At 39.8% G+C, this 20,311-nt stretch overlaps 1 pseudogene; it reads right to left on the minus strand.

Moving 5' to 3' along the window:
* Positions 1 to 1,364: 1,364 nt before the first annotated feature.
* LOC140646892 (uncharacterized) lies at positions 1,365 to 18,916 on the minus strand (annotated as a pseudogene).
* Between the last annotated feature and the right edge of the window lie 1,395 nt (positions 18,917 to 20,311).

The raw sequence follows: 20,311 nt of genomic DNA on the forward strand, positions 1-20,311 counted from the left end.
CATGCTGTTATTTCTGCATCATTATAGCTTTTTATTAGAACTAAATCCAACAACAGAACTAAGTATCGTCTTTTGTATTAATTAATCCTTATGGAAACTGATCTTTCTCTTTTCATGCAGGATGTTTTGATCCTGCATGAAAAAGCATAATCAGAAATAAATATGTCTATTTTATAGGCAGAAAAAGCCCTCTAGCTTGTAGCAGTGACAATAAGCAGGGCTCTGAAGGATGATCAGGTCTGTGGAAGGAAAAGAGACACCAGAAAAATCTGAAGTGTGGAACAACGGAGAACATGAAATAGAAGTGTCGCGAATGAGTGATTTAGATAGTTTAAAAAATCACCATCAAAGGTATTAGCAAAAGTGGTTTTAATATGATTTATAAAAGTGCAACTTAACAAAGTTTGATGGCAAGGTTCACTCTATTAATTACTGCATGGAAGAAACATACAAAAGAAAATTGGGTTACACTCAAGTTAAAATGATTCACAGAGAGACCGAGGATACAAAGGGTATGGAAGACCCTCCCGTTGAGTCATGAGGTTCTGAATAGACCCCATTGCTTTCTAAACTCCTGATGGAGCTTAGGTGTGGTTAGGTCCAATCTTACTCTCAAACTTGGACAACAGTTTATGTCTAAGGGTTTACATATGCAAAATTTATCAATTCAACATGCAATCAAAGTTACCAAGACAAAATCAAAGTTACATACTACAAGGTTATGTGTGATATTGGTCACTTACCAAAGATCTGCTGTTGGTAAAAGGTCTCTCTGCCTCGAGGAGCAACCTTGAGAGGTGTCCCAGCTCAAGGGGAGATCACCACCATGTTGCCATGCTGCCTAGCAGGGAGAACTCAAAGAAGGCTCACTTAGGCTGTCATATTTATAGATAAAGTGGTTGGCTTGGAGTCAAATTACATGTCATAGGAAAGATATGCATGAGGCTCCTTGTACCCACAACTGTCTTTGTTCCTTGATAAATAAGTCTTGGAAAAGCTACCCACTATTCATGTGTCAATCGCATGATTGGTGTTCCAAGCTCATATGCATCGATGCTCACTGTGGTACTTGGCTTCTTTGTGGGTTCTCAGAGAACAGATCGGAACCAGGGGAGTTCTTGGCCCAGCCATGGCTCAGGCCTTTACCTCCTTTGGAGCCTGCACCAAACTACTGCTAGTTTGGTTAAGGGGTCGAGTGCATCCGTCACACTCCACCCCATGACTACAGTCAATCCACTTTATTGACTGATAGAGTGGTAGTACGGTTACCTCTTGCCTCTGTGTCATAAATATGTGGCATATCGCAGATCAGTGGTAAGAGTCCAATTATAATATGCTGTTTAGTTTAAGTGTCCTAATTAATGTTAGTTATACACTGTTTTACACACAGAATCAATTGATTGTATGCATTTTACATGCTGGATTGATGTAATCTGTTTCATTTTTTGCCAAAGTTTGATATACAGAATGATTATAAACAATAAACATAATAAGGTTAAAACTAACAAAACTACAATTGGATGCAGCATCAAATTCAAAATTCCAATTGCTGTTGGGGACCATCCAAAAAGAGTTTCCTACCAGTGATGTTCTCCATCTTTCTTCACTCTTTCTAGGACATGGTGTATCTCCTCTGCATCATGATGGACGGTAATCAGGGTTCTTTGTCTGTTGCTTCGAATTTGTTTTAGTAACTGATTCAGGTCATCCTGTTGCAACAGTTTTCTCACCAATGTGAGATTCATTCCAATAGTGGTAGGTAATAAAACTTGATACAATGTATAGTTAGACTGTAGCAGTTGGTAGGTTGTGGCAGGAGCTGAATAGTTAAAGTCGCATCCCATAATTCTGGTAAAATTACAAATACAGATATTTGAGTGATTGTATTTATCTACAGTGATATTGTCTATAAATATAGAATCACAAAGGGTTCTCATACAAACACATCCGTTTCCAAAGTATACAAGTACAGTTTCAGGGGTTTCATTAAGATGTATTTCAAAATGCAAACATGTTGTTCTGTGTCAAGACACATGTCTTGGGCCTTAATGGTATTACTTTCACAAATAAATCCCTGTTGTTCCCATACAACACATGCATCAACATCAATAGTTTGCCACTTGTTCCCATTTTGTTGGGCCCATACTTTATGTTCTAACAGATAGAGGACAGTTCCATTGTGATTTAGTCCCAGTGCAATGACTGGGTACATGGTGTATACCGAAGTATTGCGTATTGCTAAAACAAAAGCTGTGGCTTTACTGTCAGTGAGGTCATAGGTAAAATTAACTAGACGCCACCAGGATTGGAATTTTGTTTCAAATTCAGTTGTGTTATCCCAGATTACTTTTCAAATTTCAGGGGTTAAGGTGCCCTCTTCACCTTCTCTTACAATTGCTGCCACAGTAGATTGTACCCACAACTGAGCTTGAATACAACTAAGAGCAAGAGAGACATTAATCTGGGCTGCACCTAGTGTGTTCACAATTAACTGGTGGTCTTTTTCATTAATTCTTTCCCATTGAGGTAATATATCAGATAAGAGCCATTGGTTAGTTCCCAGTGCCGCTAGAGAAGATTGCAATGGATGTTCTAATTTGTGTAAATTACTTGTTGCTGAGCTTATTTTGTTTGCTAAAACTTCAGTGTCCATGCTGTTTAATACTCCTAATCCTGTTCCTAAAATACCAGTCACATCTCTTCTTGATCTTTTTGGAGAGGTGAGGGCTCATCCATGCAACCATGCTAACCATTCTGCATATGACACACTTGAGAATGGTGAGCAAGTAGGTTTAATTGCAGAGATACTGATCTGCGTTGATAGTTCCACTCGTTTGAGCGACCATGATAGATTAAATAGCACTTGTTGCTGGCCCGTATGTTTGATGGCATAGGGTCCAATTTTAGAAATTTGTAGGGATAGAATTTTCTTATCCTTTCCAGTCGGGGTAGATGTTAAGTGAGGAGTGGTGGTTGTTGTGCTAGGCTCAGTAACATCTATTTTGAATTTAAATTATAGTCCTATGTTCCTGTGAACCCAGATGCAGATTGTGGAAACAGGTTGTATTAAGGTAAAATTGTATCAACAGTCCAGTCTTTCAGAGGCATAAAATTTTGTATCTTTTGTTATTGGGTTTGATGTAATGTTGTACACAGAAATCTCAGTTGCCTTTTCATGGGTAGACTCATTGAACATCTGGCATCCTCTTTTAATTTCTGTCCCTACTGCTCCTTAAAGTCGGGGAATTCTATTAACATCAGTCTCATTTCTATCGCAGCTCCATTCATTTTCTAAGTATACTTCAGTTCCACACATGACCACAGTGGAAAGATTCAAATCTCCGTTACTAGGGAGTGTTCCCATAGTGCCAGTATACTTAACATAAGCTTGAGACCATGGCCACTCTAGGGTTCTCTCAGTAGGGCTCCTTAGTAAAACTAGGGGAGTATTCAGAGTAGGCATTGACATCATTGTGATAGGTTTAGTGATTCTGAGATAGTGTTCCTAGTATTACATTGCGTCCCTGCAGAGCATTCCATCTGCATGATATTTTAACATCATAATGTTCCTTCACTGTGTCATGTATTGAGCAATGACTTATGTTACAGCATCACTGAGTGCCATCACATGGCATGTAGAGGATAACCAAGGGATCAAGCCCAGCCAGCATGGGTTTAGGAAAGGTAGGTCCTGCTTGACCAACCTGATCTCCTTCTACGACAAGGTGACCCGCTCAGTGGATGAGAGAAAGGCTGTGGATGTTGTCTATCTAGACTTCAGTGAAGCCCTTGACACCATTTCCCACAGCATTCTCCTGATAGAGAAACTGACAGCTCACGGCTTGGACAGGTGTACTCTTTGCTGGGTAAAGAACTGGCTGGATGGCTGGGCCCAAAGAGTGGTGGTGAATGGAGTTAAATCCAGTTGGCGGCTGGTCACAAGTGGTGTTCCCCAGGGCTCTGCGTTGGGGCCACACCTGTTTAATATCTTTTATGATATCTAGATATCATAAATAGATATTTAATATCTATTTTATGATCTGGACGAGGGGATCGAGTGCACCCTCAGTAAGTTTGCAGACAACACCAAGTTGTGTGGGAGTGTTGATCTGCTTGAAGGTAGGAAGGCTCTACAGAGGGATCTGGACAGGCTGGATCAATGGGCTGGGGCCAATTGTATGAGGTTCAACAAGGCTAAGTGCCAGGTCCTGCACTTGGGCCACAGCAACCCCATGCAATGCTACAGGCTTGGGGAAGAGGGGCTGGAAAGCTGCCTGGCAGAAAAGGACCCGGGAGAGTTGGTCAATAGTGGGCTGAATATGAGCCAGCAGTGTGCCTAGGTGGCCAAGAAAGCCAATGGCATCCTGGCTTGTATCAGAAATAGTGTGGCCAGCAGGAGTAGGGAAGTGATTGTGCCCCTGTACTTGGCACTAGTGAGGCCGCACCTCGAATACTGTGTTCAGTTTTGGGCCCCTCACTACAAGAGAGACATTGAGGTGCTGGAGCGTGTCCAGAGAAGGGCAACGAAGCTGGTGAAGGGTCTAGAGCATGAGTCTTATGAGGAGCAGCTGAGGGAACTGGGATTGTTTAGCCTGGAGAAAAGGAGGCTCAGGGGAGACCTTATTGCTCTCTACAGCTACCTGAAAGGAGGTTGTGGTGAGGTGGGGGTCGGTCTCTTCTCCCAGGTAACAAGCGATAGAACGAGAGGAAATGGCCTCAAGTTGCACCAGGGGAGGTTTAGACTGGATATTAGGAAATTTTATTTCACATAAAGGGTTGTCAAGCATTGGAACAGGCTGCCCAGGGAAGCGGTTGAGTCACCATCCCTGGAAGTATTTAAAAGACAATTGGATGAGGTGCTTATGGACATGGTGTAGTGGTGGTCTTGGTAGTGTTAGGTTTACGGTTGGACTCGATGATCTTAAAGGTCTTTTCCAACCTACACGATTCTGTGATTCTGTGATTCTGTGATTTTCTATATGGCGTGTAAGACTTATTGTGAATAATCATAACATATATATATCCCTCATTAACAGGTGTTTGTGTTTTACAAGTCACATTTATATTGCTGTCTGTTAGTAACAAGACAGGTGGCTTATCTGTGTTGACACAATTGTGGCTGATTTCTTGATTGACAATTAAGTTGAGACAGGTGGGCATTTGTGGGGAAGCAAGTATTATCGAAATCTTCAACAGCAGTAGGATGGTGTATCTTATTTTCATCTTGGAGGAGACTGCAAGATAAAAATGTAAAACAAAGTGGTCTTGGTGGGGTTTTCTGGACAGGCTACCCCATTAGAAAGAAGGAAAAATCCATCGTGCACTAATTCTGTGTTTTGCACCACTGCTGTCAGTAGCTTCCCAGGCAAATGGGCCACGAGGTTTAGCTAGAGTCATAGGTATGGTTCCAATTTGTGGTAAATTTACCATGGCAGATTGTCCTGGCTGTAATGCTATCAGATATTTTCTTTCATCAGTAGGTGGACCATCAGGTTTAGTTTTTGTAAAGAATGCACGGCTCACAGGGTTCCCAGTGGGCCCATACTGCTTACTCAATTGATAAAGTATTTTGGAAAGTTAAGTATCCCACTGGGCCTCATGTGGCTTAAGGCTCCTTTTCAATAAGCCATTAGCTCTTTCTACCATCCCATTTGATTGAAGGTGGTAGGGGGTATGGAATACCCACTGAATTTCTTCCTGTTTTGCCCATTCTTGCACTTCCTTGTTGGAAAAATATAGCTTGATGAGAACTCATAGACTACTGTATGTGAAATTTGGTTGCTAAAAAGTTATAGATCAATGTAGTAGATATAAAAATTATTTTTGAACTACCGGCAAACCCACAGAAGTCAATGCCATTTCCATTTAAAATAAGGGCTTTATTTTGCAGGTCCATTTAGTGTGTTTGGATAATCTCTTCTCTTTCATTGAGATAGTGTGTTATTATGGGACTATTGATTGGACTACTGGCCTAATCTATAGGCCTGCATAACTGTGGGATGATATACCTGGATGAAACTAAATATACATAAAGCCTGTATTCTACAAAACATTAAGAACTATTAAAATGTCGATGTTATTTAGTTTGAACAAGGCATCATTAGCTTTTCCCTGAAGAAAAACTGTTTCCAGCACCCAGCTGCTTGGATAAAATGCTGTCTCTTGGAAACTTCAATGAGAAAATAGTTCCTTCTGAAGGTCAACATCCTGACACAAATGGTGAGTAATCTACTTGTAACAGCCATAATGTGACCTGAAATGCCTTTCCGACAGTGCAAACACTGTTTTTCCTACTTAAGGTTTTTGAACACTAGATGACTCCTTGGCTTTTACTTCAGGAAAGTACACTCAAAGACCTTTTCATCTTCATCTCAGCTAAAGTAGGTTGCCAGAATCCAGTCAGATCACTGTGTTTTTGGTCAGGCAGAATTCCCTCCTGAGGAGCTAGTTGACATAGGACAGCAAAAGCAAGCTCAAGGTTTGGACGTACCTCGATCAAAGCAAGTTAGCAGTCCTTTTTATTTATTTATTCTCACTTTGCCAACCCTGAACAACAGTTTTCCTTTAAAATATACTTCACAGTAGTTATAATTTTACAACATATGCTACATTAGATTTTTGGCATGCATATCACCATTCTCACCTCATTGATTTTTGAGTAGGTATCTCTCATAATGGGGGTAATAAAAATCATCTGTTAGATCACATTCTCAGAAGTATTCTTTTTTTGTGTTATTTCTCCAGTTTAGCATATTTTAAAAGTGCCTGATCTGTGTAGGAGGAAAAAAATCAATACAGCGTTTGACTAGGAATTCCCTGGGAAATAGAAAGGTGTGTAAGGTTAGCTTTCAGATGGCAATGTTTTTTCTCTTTAGGGAGTTCAGCTGCTCTTTGCAGAAAGATATTATGGTCTTCCTAGTATTACCACAGTAGTGTGTCCTGGAAGAGCTTTTGAGCTGACATTGCTTTGGAGACAAAAGCAATAAAATACATAAATACACAATACCAATACTTGCCCCACTTTAATGGTAATTGGTATGTATTGTAACTAGTTTATTTTGGACACAGCTGCCTCAGTAGGTTGCTATGTATATATACTGTTGTTGTGAAAAGAGTAAACCATACAATTGTATTGTAAGACAAAACCATGTTCTTGCAGAGGACCAAAAAATATTTGTGTGATACTCAGCATAAGCTGACAAGCAACAGTGCTGCAGGGAGTTTAATGAGGTAACTCTTTTCCGAAGCGTATGTTGCCCTTGATTATAACCTGAGTTCTGAAAAGACCTGCCTTCTGTTACTACGTCCGTGAGACACCTGCAAAGTGGAGCAAATACGGTGCTCACTCTTGCACATATTTTCCCACAGAGAAATTAATCTGTCCCTGCAACGTTTCTTTGTTGTACCTGTTAGTGCTTCAGCCTCGTTGCTCAGACCTGTTGCCGCCTGTCATGCTTATGTTAGTATGTATTGGCAAACAATCAAATCCATAAGGTGTGACATGCTATGTGGCTCTTTTATCTCTGTTACCATGTAGGCAAATAGTAAGAAAAAATAAAATTGCTTTTAAAAAGTCCTAGGCAGAGGCAGTTGGAAATACTTTGTGAAAGTAATTTCCTAATAAGTGCAGATTTGTTAAGAATGGGTTTCTTCACTCAGACATGCCAGCTGCAGTGAAAGCAAGGGAGCTCTTGGGTCCACATTAAACTCTAGTTAGATTGGGAAAGATCCATTCGTACCCCAGGAAATAGTTAGTTTTGTGGTAGATGAACACCGTCCTTGGTGGAGAGGACACTCAAGCAGGCTTTTTGTAAGCACATCCCTACTGCAGCCCGTCTCTGCTTTAAACTGGAACAGAGTTTGGATTAGGCAGCCTTTGGACAGATAACTGAATGGGACTGGAAGGAGTACCCTAACTGCACATCTGTTTCCCTGCACTTGGACTTTTTAAACAAAGCATTATTTATTCACCCAAAGGTACAAAGCAAACATGAAAGGATAAAACCAAGTACCCCTATTTTGGGTTTCCTCCTTGCTTTTTGCCTCTGCTCATCACCCTTCCTAAGCAAATTCTGGCCTGTTGGTCACCATTCCTCTGAAGACTTGATTTTTTTCTCCTGATCTTAAGCTCAGTGCTGGAAAGAGCAATCATCCTTACTCTGGCTGTGGTGAAGTAGCTGCTTCCAGATAAATGTTGCCAAGGTTTGCACTTATAATTTCAAGGTCTTGGTTTTTTTATTCCAAACTACATTTATTTTTAAGGATGGAATATTCTGAACAGGGCTGATTTAATTTTTATAGGACCAAGGTGTTCTAGGAAGTTTTCATAAACTTACTTTGTTTAAAATATTATTATTACATAAGAAGTTTTGTGATTTCTTGGCTATTCTTTTCTCAACTGAAAGTTTTTATGAGCTGTGTAGATCTTTACTGATGACTCAAGTGATTTTCTGAATCATGGAGTTTTTTTGTTTTAAATCACACCATATACTTATTGCTGAATATAAAAAGTGCATATAAACAGTTCCTGAAAATTTATTCCCTTGCAAAACAAATAGCAAAGCTCTAGAAAAATCCTCACTTTGGAAAACCTACTAACTTGTTATGAAGCAAAGGAATAAATCATCTTAGACGAAGCAATATTTAAAATAAAAGGGAAGAAAATGAAAAGCTTACCCCTTATTAAAAAGTCTATAATTATACTTCTAGCACTTTGTAATTACACAGTGTATAAATTTCTCAGGCATCTGCAATTACTTTTAATTTTTGTAAGCAGAGTTTTATATATATAAAAGATTCATCCTTTTCTGTAGTTTTCTACTTAGCATATTATAGCTACAGTTCTGCGTATATAACATGCAATACAAACACAAAACCTGACAATCAGATTTTTTGTTTATAAACAATGGTAACTGCAGTGTATTAATAAAATATTTTCTGGTTAAACTTTCTGTTAGAAAGTGAATAAAAATGGAGTACAAACTCTGTAATTTAACTTTGGAACAATTTAATTAACTGTAGTATGAACAGGGTTAAAAGCATGGTTTTTGGACCCATTCATTGCAATAAAGTTAGTGGGAAAGTGGTTGGAAATTTTATATAAGATTTGGATGATTTTCATTAGTTTACTAAATTATTTAAGTTGGCTGATTCCTTGTACAGGTTAGTGTTACAACGTTTAGTGCTTAGCCACATTTTTTTGTTCATAGGATTCTTTTTCCTCTTCAATTTTGTAAAAAAAAGAAATAATATGGTTAAGTCCATAATTTCCTCATCTAATGTTATAAATGGTTTTATTTATTTAAGTGTTTAGTAGTGAGTTTTTAAGGACAAGGAAGGTAGCACATATTTATGCTTGTAGTAAATTATATAGAAACTCTTCTCATTTTGTTAGGCAGATGTCTTTTACCAACACTTAATCATTCATGCAGTTGTTAAAGGTAACATAATATGCATTTTCAGTGACATATATTTGCAAATATAGCATCTGATAGCTTTATCATTGCATGTTAAGAAGGCTCATTCTCATAAGAAGGCTAAGAATTGCTTTGGGTCCCTTAAACTGTGTGCAGCATCCCCAGCATGGGAGCATCTGAGAACCATTCTTGTCCCCATTCCTGTTAACTTCAGTGAACTTTGGGTCAGATTCTCTTTAACAATTTGTTGCAAGATGTTTTTCTGAGTACAAACACATTTTAACAGCGAAGGAAGCAGAAGTTCTTCATTTATGCCACATTATCTTTTTCCATCCTTGAAGAATTAGCATTTCTGCTGCCTTGCTTTGCTTTTCTTCATGGCCCCTGACACGTGCTTCTTAGTAGGTAGATGACACTTCCTAAAAGCTTTTGCAGCACATCATAAATGACAAATTCCCCTTGCAGAATCAGTGGGAAACATTGTTGTGCAGATAGTGTTGGAGTCTCCTAAAAGTAGACAAGGGAGGAACAGAAGAACAGCTCTCAATACAATACAATAGTATTGTATAGTATTGTACAATACAATAGTATTGTATTGAACAGCGCTCTCTACAATAAAGAACATGTTGCTTTCCTTGATCCCATTTTAGTGGTAGCATAAACTTGAATGAGGCTGTTCAGAAGACAAGAGGACATTGGAGGGAATGCACAGCGAAGTCTGACTGATGTGGACATGATAAAGACCATGACAAGGTAGAAGAAATTAGTTTTGCAGAGCATCTGTGAGCTTGTAAAGAGAGACTGATGGGGTATGACTGATGGGCCAGAGATAAAGACACAAGGAAAAGAAAGTCCTGACCAAACATCCTCAATGAACAACGTCTGGACCTGAGAACCAGAACCAGAACCTGGACTCCCCCACAGCAGTATGTGAGATCGACCTTAACTGTAGCGTTGCTTATTTGTAGCAGACGTAGAGTTAATTTAAGGTAGCATGTAAGTGCTGATAATAAAGTCACATATTCGGTGACTAATGGCATCATATATCGCTCTACATGTTTTTCAGGTGTTATAGTAAGCTAGAATAGGTATTCACCCTTGCTGTAGGGATATCCTTACCCATGGAAATGGGTAGGAAGGGAGGAATGGATGGAAAGCATTGCCTCTGCTGGCAGCTCCAACTGGTGAGTGGGATGGGGCCCTGTTGACATGCAGCAGGTAGGGTCATCTGGTCACCTGTTCCAGCTTGCTAGAGAGCTTATTCTGTTCTTCTCTTCTGTAATCTTTGTTCTGAATTTTCAGAGTATCATTTGGAAAGAAATCTAGGTTCATCCACAATTTTGGAGACGATCAAACTGCAATTCCTGTGTTTGCTTTGCTTTTCCAACTCTTATGATACTTTAAAACGTCTTCCTTTGACCACTTATTACTTTGTCTTAAAGAGACTAGATTTAATTTTGTTCATGGTCAAACTCTTTTAGGCAGTGTTTTGCAGAATAGCCAGCGCAGCAGAACCTTACTGGGGCCACTGTATGCTCTCATTGTACAAATAATAAAAATAATTATGAAAGGTTTCTATTTCTGCCTTGCCAGATTTAATTCTGACTGGTGCTGATGTATGCCACCCACCTACACATACAGTATAATAATGTCCTTGGAAACAGTTATACATCACCATATCAAGCAGTCTAATATAAGACGCATTGGAAACAGACTACTTGGCAAAACAGACCATTGGTTTGATCCAGAATGGTAATTCTGAAATAGTGAATTTGTTCTGGAAATCCAGCATTTTACAATGGATTTTTTTTTTCTTGAATACTTTTAGCTGCAGTAATGTGCCTCAATGGTAGCAGTTCTTCAAAACATGAAAAATTTAACTATGTAGTATAACCACTGAGTGCCACTTCATTTCTTACCTAGTCACAGAGGGATGGAAATTGGTTACCTCAGATTAACCAGCCTTGAATGAGAGTCCAGTAATCAATGCAGCAAAAATTCAAAAGGTGATCACTAGCAACAGTAGGCACTATTAGAGTGATTTCTGCATTGATCCTTCTGTCTTATATTCTGGCTAGGCCTGGTTTATTTAACTGTGTTCGAAGTTATTCATACCAGGATTAATTTCTCTGGGTAACATTTCTTGACACCTTTTTGATTTTAGTGGAGTTTAAGTAAGAGTCAGCAGAACGTTTCATCACACTAAAAAAACTTGTCAACAGGGTTGAAGTTTGCTCTGAGCTTTTTGAGAACTGCAGTTTTTGAGAAGACTTCTAACATTGTGTGGTATTCTCTTTACCATGCATTGCCTGTGTGAATGAACAAGTATATCAGATGAGTATCAAAGCCTTAGAAGAAGGGAAAAATTACTGTACTCTTTGGAATCTTTTCCTTTTAATCCTGCAGTGCTGCTTAGAAGATAGGTTTGGTTGGGTTTTTTTTCGAACTGGTCAAGGTATCCCCAAAAGACAACAGCTAGCTGCCTTCTCCCATTATATGAAATTTTCACAGTTAGTTGTCCAAAGTTCCCATAGTATGTTGCAGCACCAGAAGTCAAAAATTATCTATCACATTAGCTCTTGCTGATACTTGGGTAGCTTTAGCTCATCACAGAGAACAATGTCAAACTGTAAGGCCCATCAAATATGAAGACATAGCTTCTATATGTACCTAATATAAAGCAAATGAAAGTTTTATATAGTGTATTGCTGCTATGTCACTATGCCAACCAGAAATTAGCCTTGTAATTTCTTTAGCTGAAGATCGGTTTTATAACACAGACTCAGTGACTGAGGCATAAAAGCCCACGTGCAATTTTTCTGATTCAGTTTTAAGGTGAATTTAATGCAGGAGTGAAATGTAGACCTTGGAAAATACATAACTCTTCTGAGGCATGGAAGGGAGCAGACTCACACTCTTCTCAGGCTTTCAGGAGACTAGTGTCCCTGGGAAAGCAAGACCATGTTTGTCCCTTTTAGATCGCAAATTCTCTCGTGCAGCTTTTCATTTTCTGTAGGTGGGTAAATGTCTACCACAATAATCCAGACTGGTTAGCATCTCAGTGCTACCATAGTATCAGCAGTAAATAACAACAATCAACCAACAGTTGCACTATGCTAGCATTTTTCTACTGATTTGACTTAGTAGGCAAGGATGTAATGCACCTCACAGCTAGAGCTTGCTGAGGAGTGCTTGCTCATCAGGTGCCAGGTAGTGTAGCGCAGATTTCTCTCTGTAGAAAAGGGATCTGCTGCCACACAGGCATGTTGTAGGACTTCCATGCAATGAGAATCATAAATATACATTACAGTATTTAAGGGCACTGTAGTAACATCTGAGCCTGTAATAATTTATAAAGACAGATTACATTGTTGGCTATTAATATATTAAAATTATACTAACTGTATCCAAGCCCATTGTACCTCTTACAGCTCCCCAAAATTCTGTCAGGTATTTAAATGATTACACTCCTTGCTCCTTATCAGAAGCATATAGGTTTTTTTCTTAATATATGCCTTAAAAAAAAAAAATTTTGGACACATTTCCTTCAAAGAAAACCACCATTTTTCTTTAAGGACTTGAGAGTTTTGGTTCAGAATCTCTTGCCTTACTGATCTGCCTAGTGTCTGAACTGAGAATTTAAACTTGGGACCAAACAGGAGTTTTAATCTAGATTTAAACTAAACTACTTCTACAATTTCAGCAGATTTTATTCAACAATTCAAACAATACCGGTTAAAAAGTACTACTCTCCAAAATTTTTAAATGCGTATGGATTCATGCCATTTTATATATAGTTTACAATAAAAATCCCCGTATTTTATTGTTTCCCCTAGCTAATTTGTATTAGTTTTGGCATATCCTGTAACACAGTGTTCGAATTAGCTCTCGGGAGCATTTTTTTAGTCTTTAACTTCGGTTTAGGAAACGAGTAATGGCTTGTCAGTGAAGAACCAGTGCCATCTAGGGGCTCAAAGTTGAGAGGAGAAGTGTCCAAAACGCTAAATAAAGTGTGAGGTTAATAGGAATCAGGGACAAGAAAAAGAGAAATAATGGGGAAAAAATCCAGCTAATGAAAATAGTGGGAAGCACAGTTACAGAGACACCCAAATCCTTGCCCAGAGACAGTTTGGGCTCTACAGGGCTGCCCTGGCTTGGGGAATGGTGGGGAGGAAAGGTGGCCTCTGCCTGCTGACACTGCCTTTGCTCTATATCGGTGACACCTACCCAATGCTCCCCCAAACCAGTCCCTCCACGGGGCTGATTGATTGACTGGGAGTGGGAATGCGCAGGAGGAGATGGGTCCTCAGGTGCATCCAGACATCACGCCTCTTGGTATTTGAGAGTACTATACATTTGAAAAGGATGCTTATAAAGAAACAGAAAAACGCCAAACAGCTTTGGGATCACACCTTTAGAAAATTCTGACCTAAATTCTGTTTATATATATATATATATACATATATGGATATGTTTTATTCCATTTTAAAGCTATTTTAATATCCTACTTCTGTTTATCATGCTTTTGAGTAAAATTTGAAGAAAAGACACCTTACATTGAAAATGCATGCTCCGTGTCAGGCATGACAGCTGAAACTCAACTTTCCACTCAGTACATTTGCTGAATAAGTTGTCTTTGATCTCCCTCTGGTGGTATAAAGGTTTTGTAAGTAGAAAAAGGTTTTGGATGCATTAATGGAGCCTCAAATTACACAGTTTTAGCAATGAGTTGATAGTTTGTGATTTTTTTCTTCACACTTCCTAAAAATAGCTATGGAAGAAGATGGGGGAAACGGCAAATATATAAAACTTATGCAGAGTTTAATTTTTTTCATTTTGTAATGCTGAAAAAGAAGTTGGTGGTTTCTCTCACTCGAGACACAAAATGCGTAGAATTACCTTCAGTTGTAATCATGCTTTACGTTGGTGAAGCAGCACAATTATAAAACTTTCTCTATTGTCCGCAATGGAACTACTTTGAAAAAGAAAGAGGCCAGACAAGTCAAGGGGGCTGGGGACCACTCTAACTGGAATGGGCTGGTCTGCGAGAGCCTTACTCATACCAGCGAGCAATTAACCCTCAGACAGGGTTAATTAAGGAATCATTCCTTGGCATGACTGGGCTGCTCATGTAAGCAGCTGCTTAGCAGAATGAGCAAAAGAATCACAATCTGCTTATTTTTTAATGAAAACTTGTCTACATTGCACATGTGAACATACAGGGGGTTTGCCAACTGGATGTTGTGCTATGTAGGTTAGACAACAATGTCAATATTAGACCAAATGTTGGTCTGTTAAATTCAAGTCTGTAAACTTCTGCTTTATCTTCTGTCTGCACTGGGTGAATATCAGATCCTTTTTGCTCTTTGATAAATTAGCAATTAATTTAAGTATGTTTTATTTCTAAGAGGTGGGATGTTATTCCATTGAATTATATATATAGTTGAAATTGCTGGGGCCCCATAGGAATGGTCTCTGGAAAAGGCATTTTTCTGCATTTCCAGGCTCTGAAAATTCCAGAATTTCTGAACTCACTGAGGAAAATTCCATCTACTCAAATATAACTAGACAAAACTCAATGCATTTGTCATTTAAGAGAAAGTCTCTACAGAAAAAATTCTTTCTAAAAATATTTGATCTAAAAATAAGGTATTAATCTGCTTTAGAAATGGGAATACCTAGTTTAATTAAGCACAAGAAAACAGTGGTAGATCTTGTTCTCCAAAGTTTTATTAGAAAAAAATTATCATTTGGTTGATTAAAAGGAGCAGAAACTGGAAACATTCTTAGGAGAGAAATAAAAGAAATTGATTCTTAGAGACTTCCAAGAATTAGGAAAATATTTTAAACAGGTTTATTTCAGCTTGCAGAGGTAATCTAAACAAAACATTATTTCATGAAATAAAATGCTCCTTTCTGAGGGTGGAATTTTCCTTGCCAGATGTGCCCGACAAGCGACACCTGCAGGAACCATCCAGATGTACTACAGGGATCAGAAATATGCCCATGTCACAGTCATGCGCATGGAGAGTGTTTCTAAGACTTCAGCTTGTCATGCCAGTGACAGGCAGCCTGAACAGCAAGCCAGGAAAGAATTGCGTGACCTTTCATGTCCCATTGGGTATTATATAATTACATATTATAATCAATATACATACTCTAAACATTTATACTCAGCCTGTTATCAGCTATTCAGAACTAGGGTTTAGGGGGCAGATCCTGGATTTCCTAGTACTGCTCAGAGTGAGAACTTCTTGGAGCTGGATTGTGAACTTTTGTGATGCTGTGGAGGATGTGTGCATGCCAGCACCTCAGTTCAGCCAGGAAAGTGGTTCAGAAGTAAATCTTCTCATCATTGCTCCTTACCACCCTTTAGTCCAGGGTAGAAACTCCTGAAATAGACAAAGCATTGACTCTGGGATCTTAACACCAGTTATAAGAACAGATCTGTTCTTATTGCACTTAATATAAACAGAGCCCAGGATCTTCCCCTCCTGAACCCAAACACAGGGTTCACTTTAGCCTGACATCATAGGATTCTCCTCTGACACTGAGTACTCCCTCGTACTTCTCCCTGCTTCCTGCAGATGCTGCTCCTGACCTCAGGGAGTGTTACTCTCTGGGTCTCTATAGCTTGCTGTATATAGACTATAGGGAGATGTTCATGAAAAGCAACGCACGTGTGTCAGAAGCCAAGGTACTGAGGAGATTTGGTGTTGACAAGCCAGAGGCATTGGGGTTTTTTGGGGAAAGGTAAAGAGCCACTTATACTGAAGGGATGACACTGCTCCCTCCTGCCTTGGCTTATGAGGTCTTTCTGCAGTCACATGAGCTTTGGATAAAGAGTATACAAAATCAAGCCTGTGGGTCTCAAGACTACACTGAGGTATGTACCTCGCAGATGAAAGGCAAGCTCGTACTGCTGACTAAACCATCTGGATGCAAAGTGACCTATTGCATCTCGCCTGAGACCCGCGGGGCTGGATGACAGCGTTTCACAGGGCCCTGGACACTGAGGGTTCCCTTTGCCCACCCATGCTGCCATGCCTGGATAAAAAGGATGCAAAGGAACTTATGGATGCCATGTGTTTCCAAGTGCTGATCACACACGTGCAATCACTTGGATTGCACGTCTTCCTTTCTTTGTTATGCTTTGCTGTGTGCGCTGCTGTATTAATCTTATGACTTTTTTGTACTTTTCATAGTTTAAAGTGGGTTATGTTTTCCTGTTGGTCAGCTTTAGATGTTGTACCTGATTAGTTTTATGGCCTGTACTGGTTAGCTTCTTTTCTCAATTTCCACGTGGGCTGCCTGTTACCAGGTTGAGTGATAATATTTCGACTATCTCTATGTTACAGGTCATAGGGTATAATAGAAAGAGATCTGTAGAAGAAAACACCTGAGGTTCTTATGTACACACTACTTACTTACATTTTGTGATTTCTTTGCTTCCGACTGACACTAGGTGGTCCTGAGAACTGAGTCCCTATTAGCCTTTGCAGTGCTTGGGTGTGTTCTTGGCATATATCTTCTTATGTCTGAGGCAGCAAATGATAAGTAAGTAAGACTGGAAGACAGGCTTAAAAATGCCCTCCTGAAGCAAACTGAAGTACTAATGTAGATGCACTGCTTGTGAGCTGGTCTTTTGTGGAGTCCCATGTGCTTTGATTTCAAAACTTATTTGTGATTCTGATATTTTACTAAAGCCTTTTTGCATCACTTTAATTCTTTATTCCCTTATATTCACATGGGCAATGGACAGCAGTACCCTTTAAAAAAATTGGTTTAATCATTCATTAAACTAACAAGTACTCAAAAGATCAACACAACGTTGATCAGTTAACTATTAACAGTTATTGAAGTGTCTGTAGATGCCAATTAACGGAGTGCGTGGACTCCGTGCTTGAGGTGTTGGTGGAGCTCTGCATGCCAGACCCATCGCTGCCTGTTTGCCGTCCTTTGCGCTCCTGCCGCATCAGAAGCTCAGCCCCTTCTGGGTCCCAGAACTTTGCCTGCTCTCCACAGAGCAAGGCACGTGGTGTTATATAGGTGTATCCTCCTGATACTCTAACTCACCACAGTCCTGAGGATACAGCCCTGTCTACTCCCTCCATCTTGCTCCCTCAAAAAATCACACACGCAAAAAATTCACTGCGTGCTTTTAGGCAGCGGCCAACAATTTAAAATGCTGGGTTTAACAGCAGTCAGGGTGATATAAACAGAGGGTGAGGCACAAGTAGCCAGAGGATGCCTCTGTGGGACTGGCTCTACTTATGCACGGATACCTGCAGCTGTGCCCCAACTGCATGGCAAAGTGAACCAGAGCAGGATGATCTGCTCTGCAGCACCTGAAGGCAAACTAAACCTGTGAGCTGCAGGTATGCTTGCCTGTACACAGGGCAGCGGGGAAAATGGCTTGCGCAGCTGTGTGCATGGCTGTGAGCCTCAGCACAGGGGTTGGTTACTTGCGGTCAGGATGTCTCAATCCAGAGAAGGTTTAAGTCTTTTGTTCCTGGCCTACCAGGGAGCCTATAAAGTAGTTGCTATTAGGTAAAGTAGTAGGCTGTAGCAGGGCTGGTCTTGTTACTTGCTGCATAGCTTTCTTTGCAGAAGTATAAACTATATTTTCTTCTTGGGAATCTCATGCCCACACTGAGAGTGCCACAACCCATGTGGATCTGCAGGTCATCCTGGATTTGCTTCCATCTGGAAACTCAGGCACACTTGAGAGTAAAAGTTACTAACCAAATGGGATCAGTTACTTTGCTTTTGCCTATAAAAAGGATTAACTCTGCATCCAAAGCAGTTTCCATCAGGCAGGATAGCGATGGCCTGATGGCAACTTCTTTCACTCTCACTTCAATACCATGAAAAAGTCCAGCTTTTAAAAAATTTCTAATTCTATTCTATTTAATTATATAATCTGTTTTTTTGTATTTTCTCTGCTTTCCTCATGGAAGTCTATATCTAACATCTGCAATATCAGATGCAGGCTACAGTCGTGCTGTGGGGAAAATGGATTTATTTTTATTTTACTCAATTTCATACAGTTTAAAATACTTCTTCACAGCAACTATACTGTCTCAAGATGTGACACTTAAATTTCATTATAGCTGGTTAAGCATGGGCTGAACAGGAGCATAAATCCCTCCTCTGGAACAGAAGTAGAAATGTTTAAGGAGAGCAAATTTTTTGAGATATTATCCTCTATTGCTGCTCTGGGAGCCAAAGTTTAGCTTCTATAGAGCACCAGGCCGTCCTTGCTGACCAGCAGCGTTGAAGATCTAACCTCTCCCTCTCCTGCTGAGGGCTGGTTTTGGTCACATTTGGGCTCCCCCAGAATGTTCTGCTTCCCAAACAAAAGGCATACAATGGAAGAAAAAATACGTACTGCCTGTTGTAATGCTGAAGCTCTGCAAGATCAGAGAGGGCCTTACTTACCATTCAACACCCTCCCCAGGCTGTCCACGCTCAGCTTCCTCCTCCACGTAGATGCCCATCTGCAACACCTGCAGCAGGACAGGCTCCAGTCCCACCTCCCAGACATGTCATGGACACTGAAGACAGCACAGCCATGCAAGGGGAGCCCTGCCTAATGCATGAATTTGAGCTGAGCACCTGCATCAGACCGGGGCTGTTGCTCAAGTCTCAGCCTATTCTGTGATTAACAGCCATGGGGAAACTCCAGGTGTTTTGGGAAACACTGAATTCTTCTCAGATATTCATCCTGATGAGATGAAGAACAGGTAAGATGTGGCTTCAGAATGAGAAGGAATTTAGGGAAGGATTGTGTTTACTATGGGTGATGTTCTGTTTGAGTTTTTATGTTTCTGATACAAAAAAGACAAGCAGCATAAGATACTTTGAAGTGAAATTTGTCAATGGATAGCACTTCCCATATTTTCCCCTATGGATAACAGGAACTGAGAATGGGGAAGACAAAAGGATGAGATACTGAGTGTGAGGAAAGGCATACTTTAAAATGCTTTCCTATTTCCTAAGAAATAGGAAGATTTTAAAGAAATCTCTTTACATTGATCTAGATTAGAAAGTTGTTGGTCTGTTTGTTGTTTTTTTTAAAAAAAATCTTGACCCAGATTATATTCTTCAAGAACAGTTAAAATTTTGGTATTCAAAATTAGATAAAAATGAAATACAAATCAGAGTGTTCTTATAACCTGCTGTTAATATCAATCAAGCATCTCAGAGATGCATTTGATGTATAGGCACAGGCTAGGTTTTGCAAAAGCACAATAAAGCTACTTAGGTGTCAATAACATTGCTGGGGTAAATAGAAGCCCCGACAGGTGATGAGACAAATGTGACTGCATAGCAGCTTGATCAAAATGATCGGATGGTCGCTATCAGGAGCAATGCTCAGATCTGTGATACTCTCTGAGGTGACTGTTTGACAGAGAACCGTATTTCACCGTCATTCTTCAGTCTTCACGGAAGGATCAGCAACCAATGAGAGCATGGCAATCTTGAAAATGTCTTTTCTGAGAATGTTGTTTACTTTTAAAACTGTAGGCAGTCTTTATATGAGTAATGTTGCTGTCAACATGATGGCTTAAGGATACAAGAGAGGTGGTGTGTGTACACAGATCAGCAGCCTAAATGGAGACAGACTTTGCTACTTGGCCCATACAGAGGGCTAAAAGAGGAGAGAAGAGGAAAAACCTCCTCATTCAATATTTGGACATGAATTCTAGTGAAAGTTTTATTGACCCTCTCCCCAATCCTCCAGATAAAATTAAGCTAATCTTTTGCCTTTTTTTTTTTTTTTTTACTTCCTTTGTCCTCCTTAAGAGAAGTGTTAATAAATCTTACCAGCAAGCAGAGCACAGGTATGTGAGAGACTGTTAAAGTAACCTAAGCAGTGCATATGTTATTTA

Source organism: Ciconia boyciana, chromosome 2, assembly GCF_034638445.1.
Source record: "Ciconia boyciana chromosome 2, ASM3463844v1, whole genome shotgun sequence".
Classification (NCBI taxonomy): Eukaryota; Metazoa; Chordata; class Aves; order Ciconiiformes; family Ciconiidae; genus Ciconia; species Ciconia boyciana.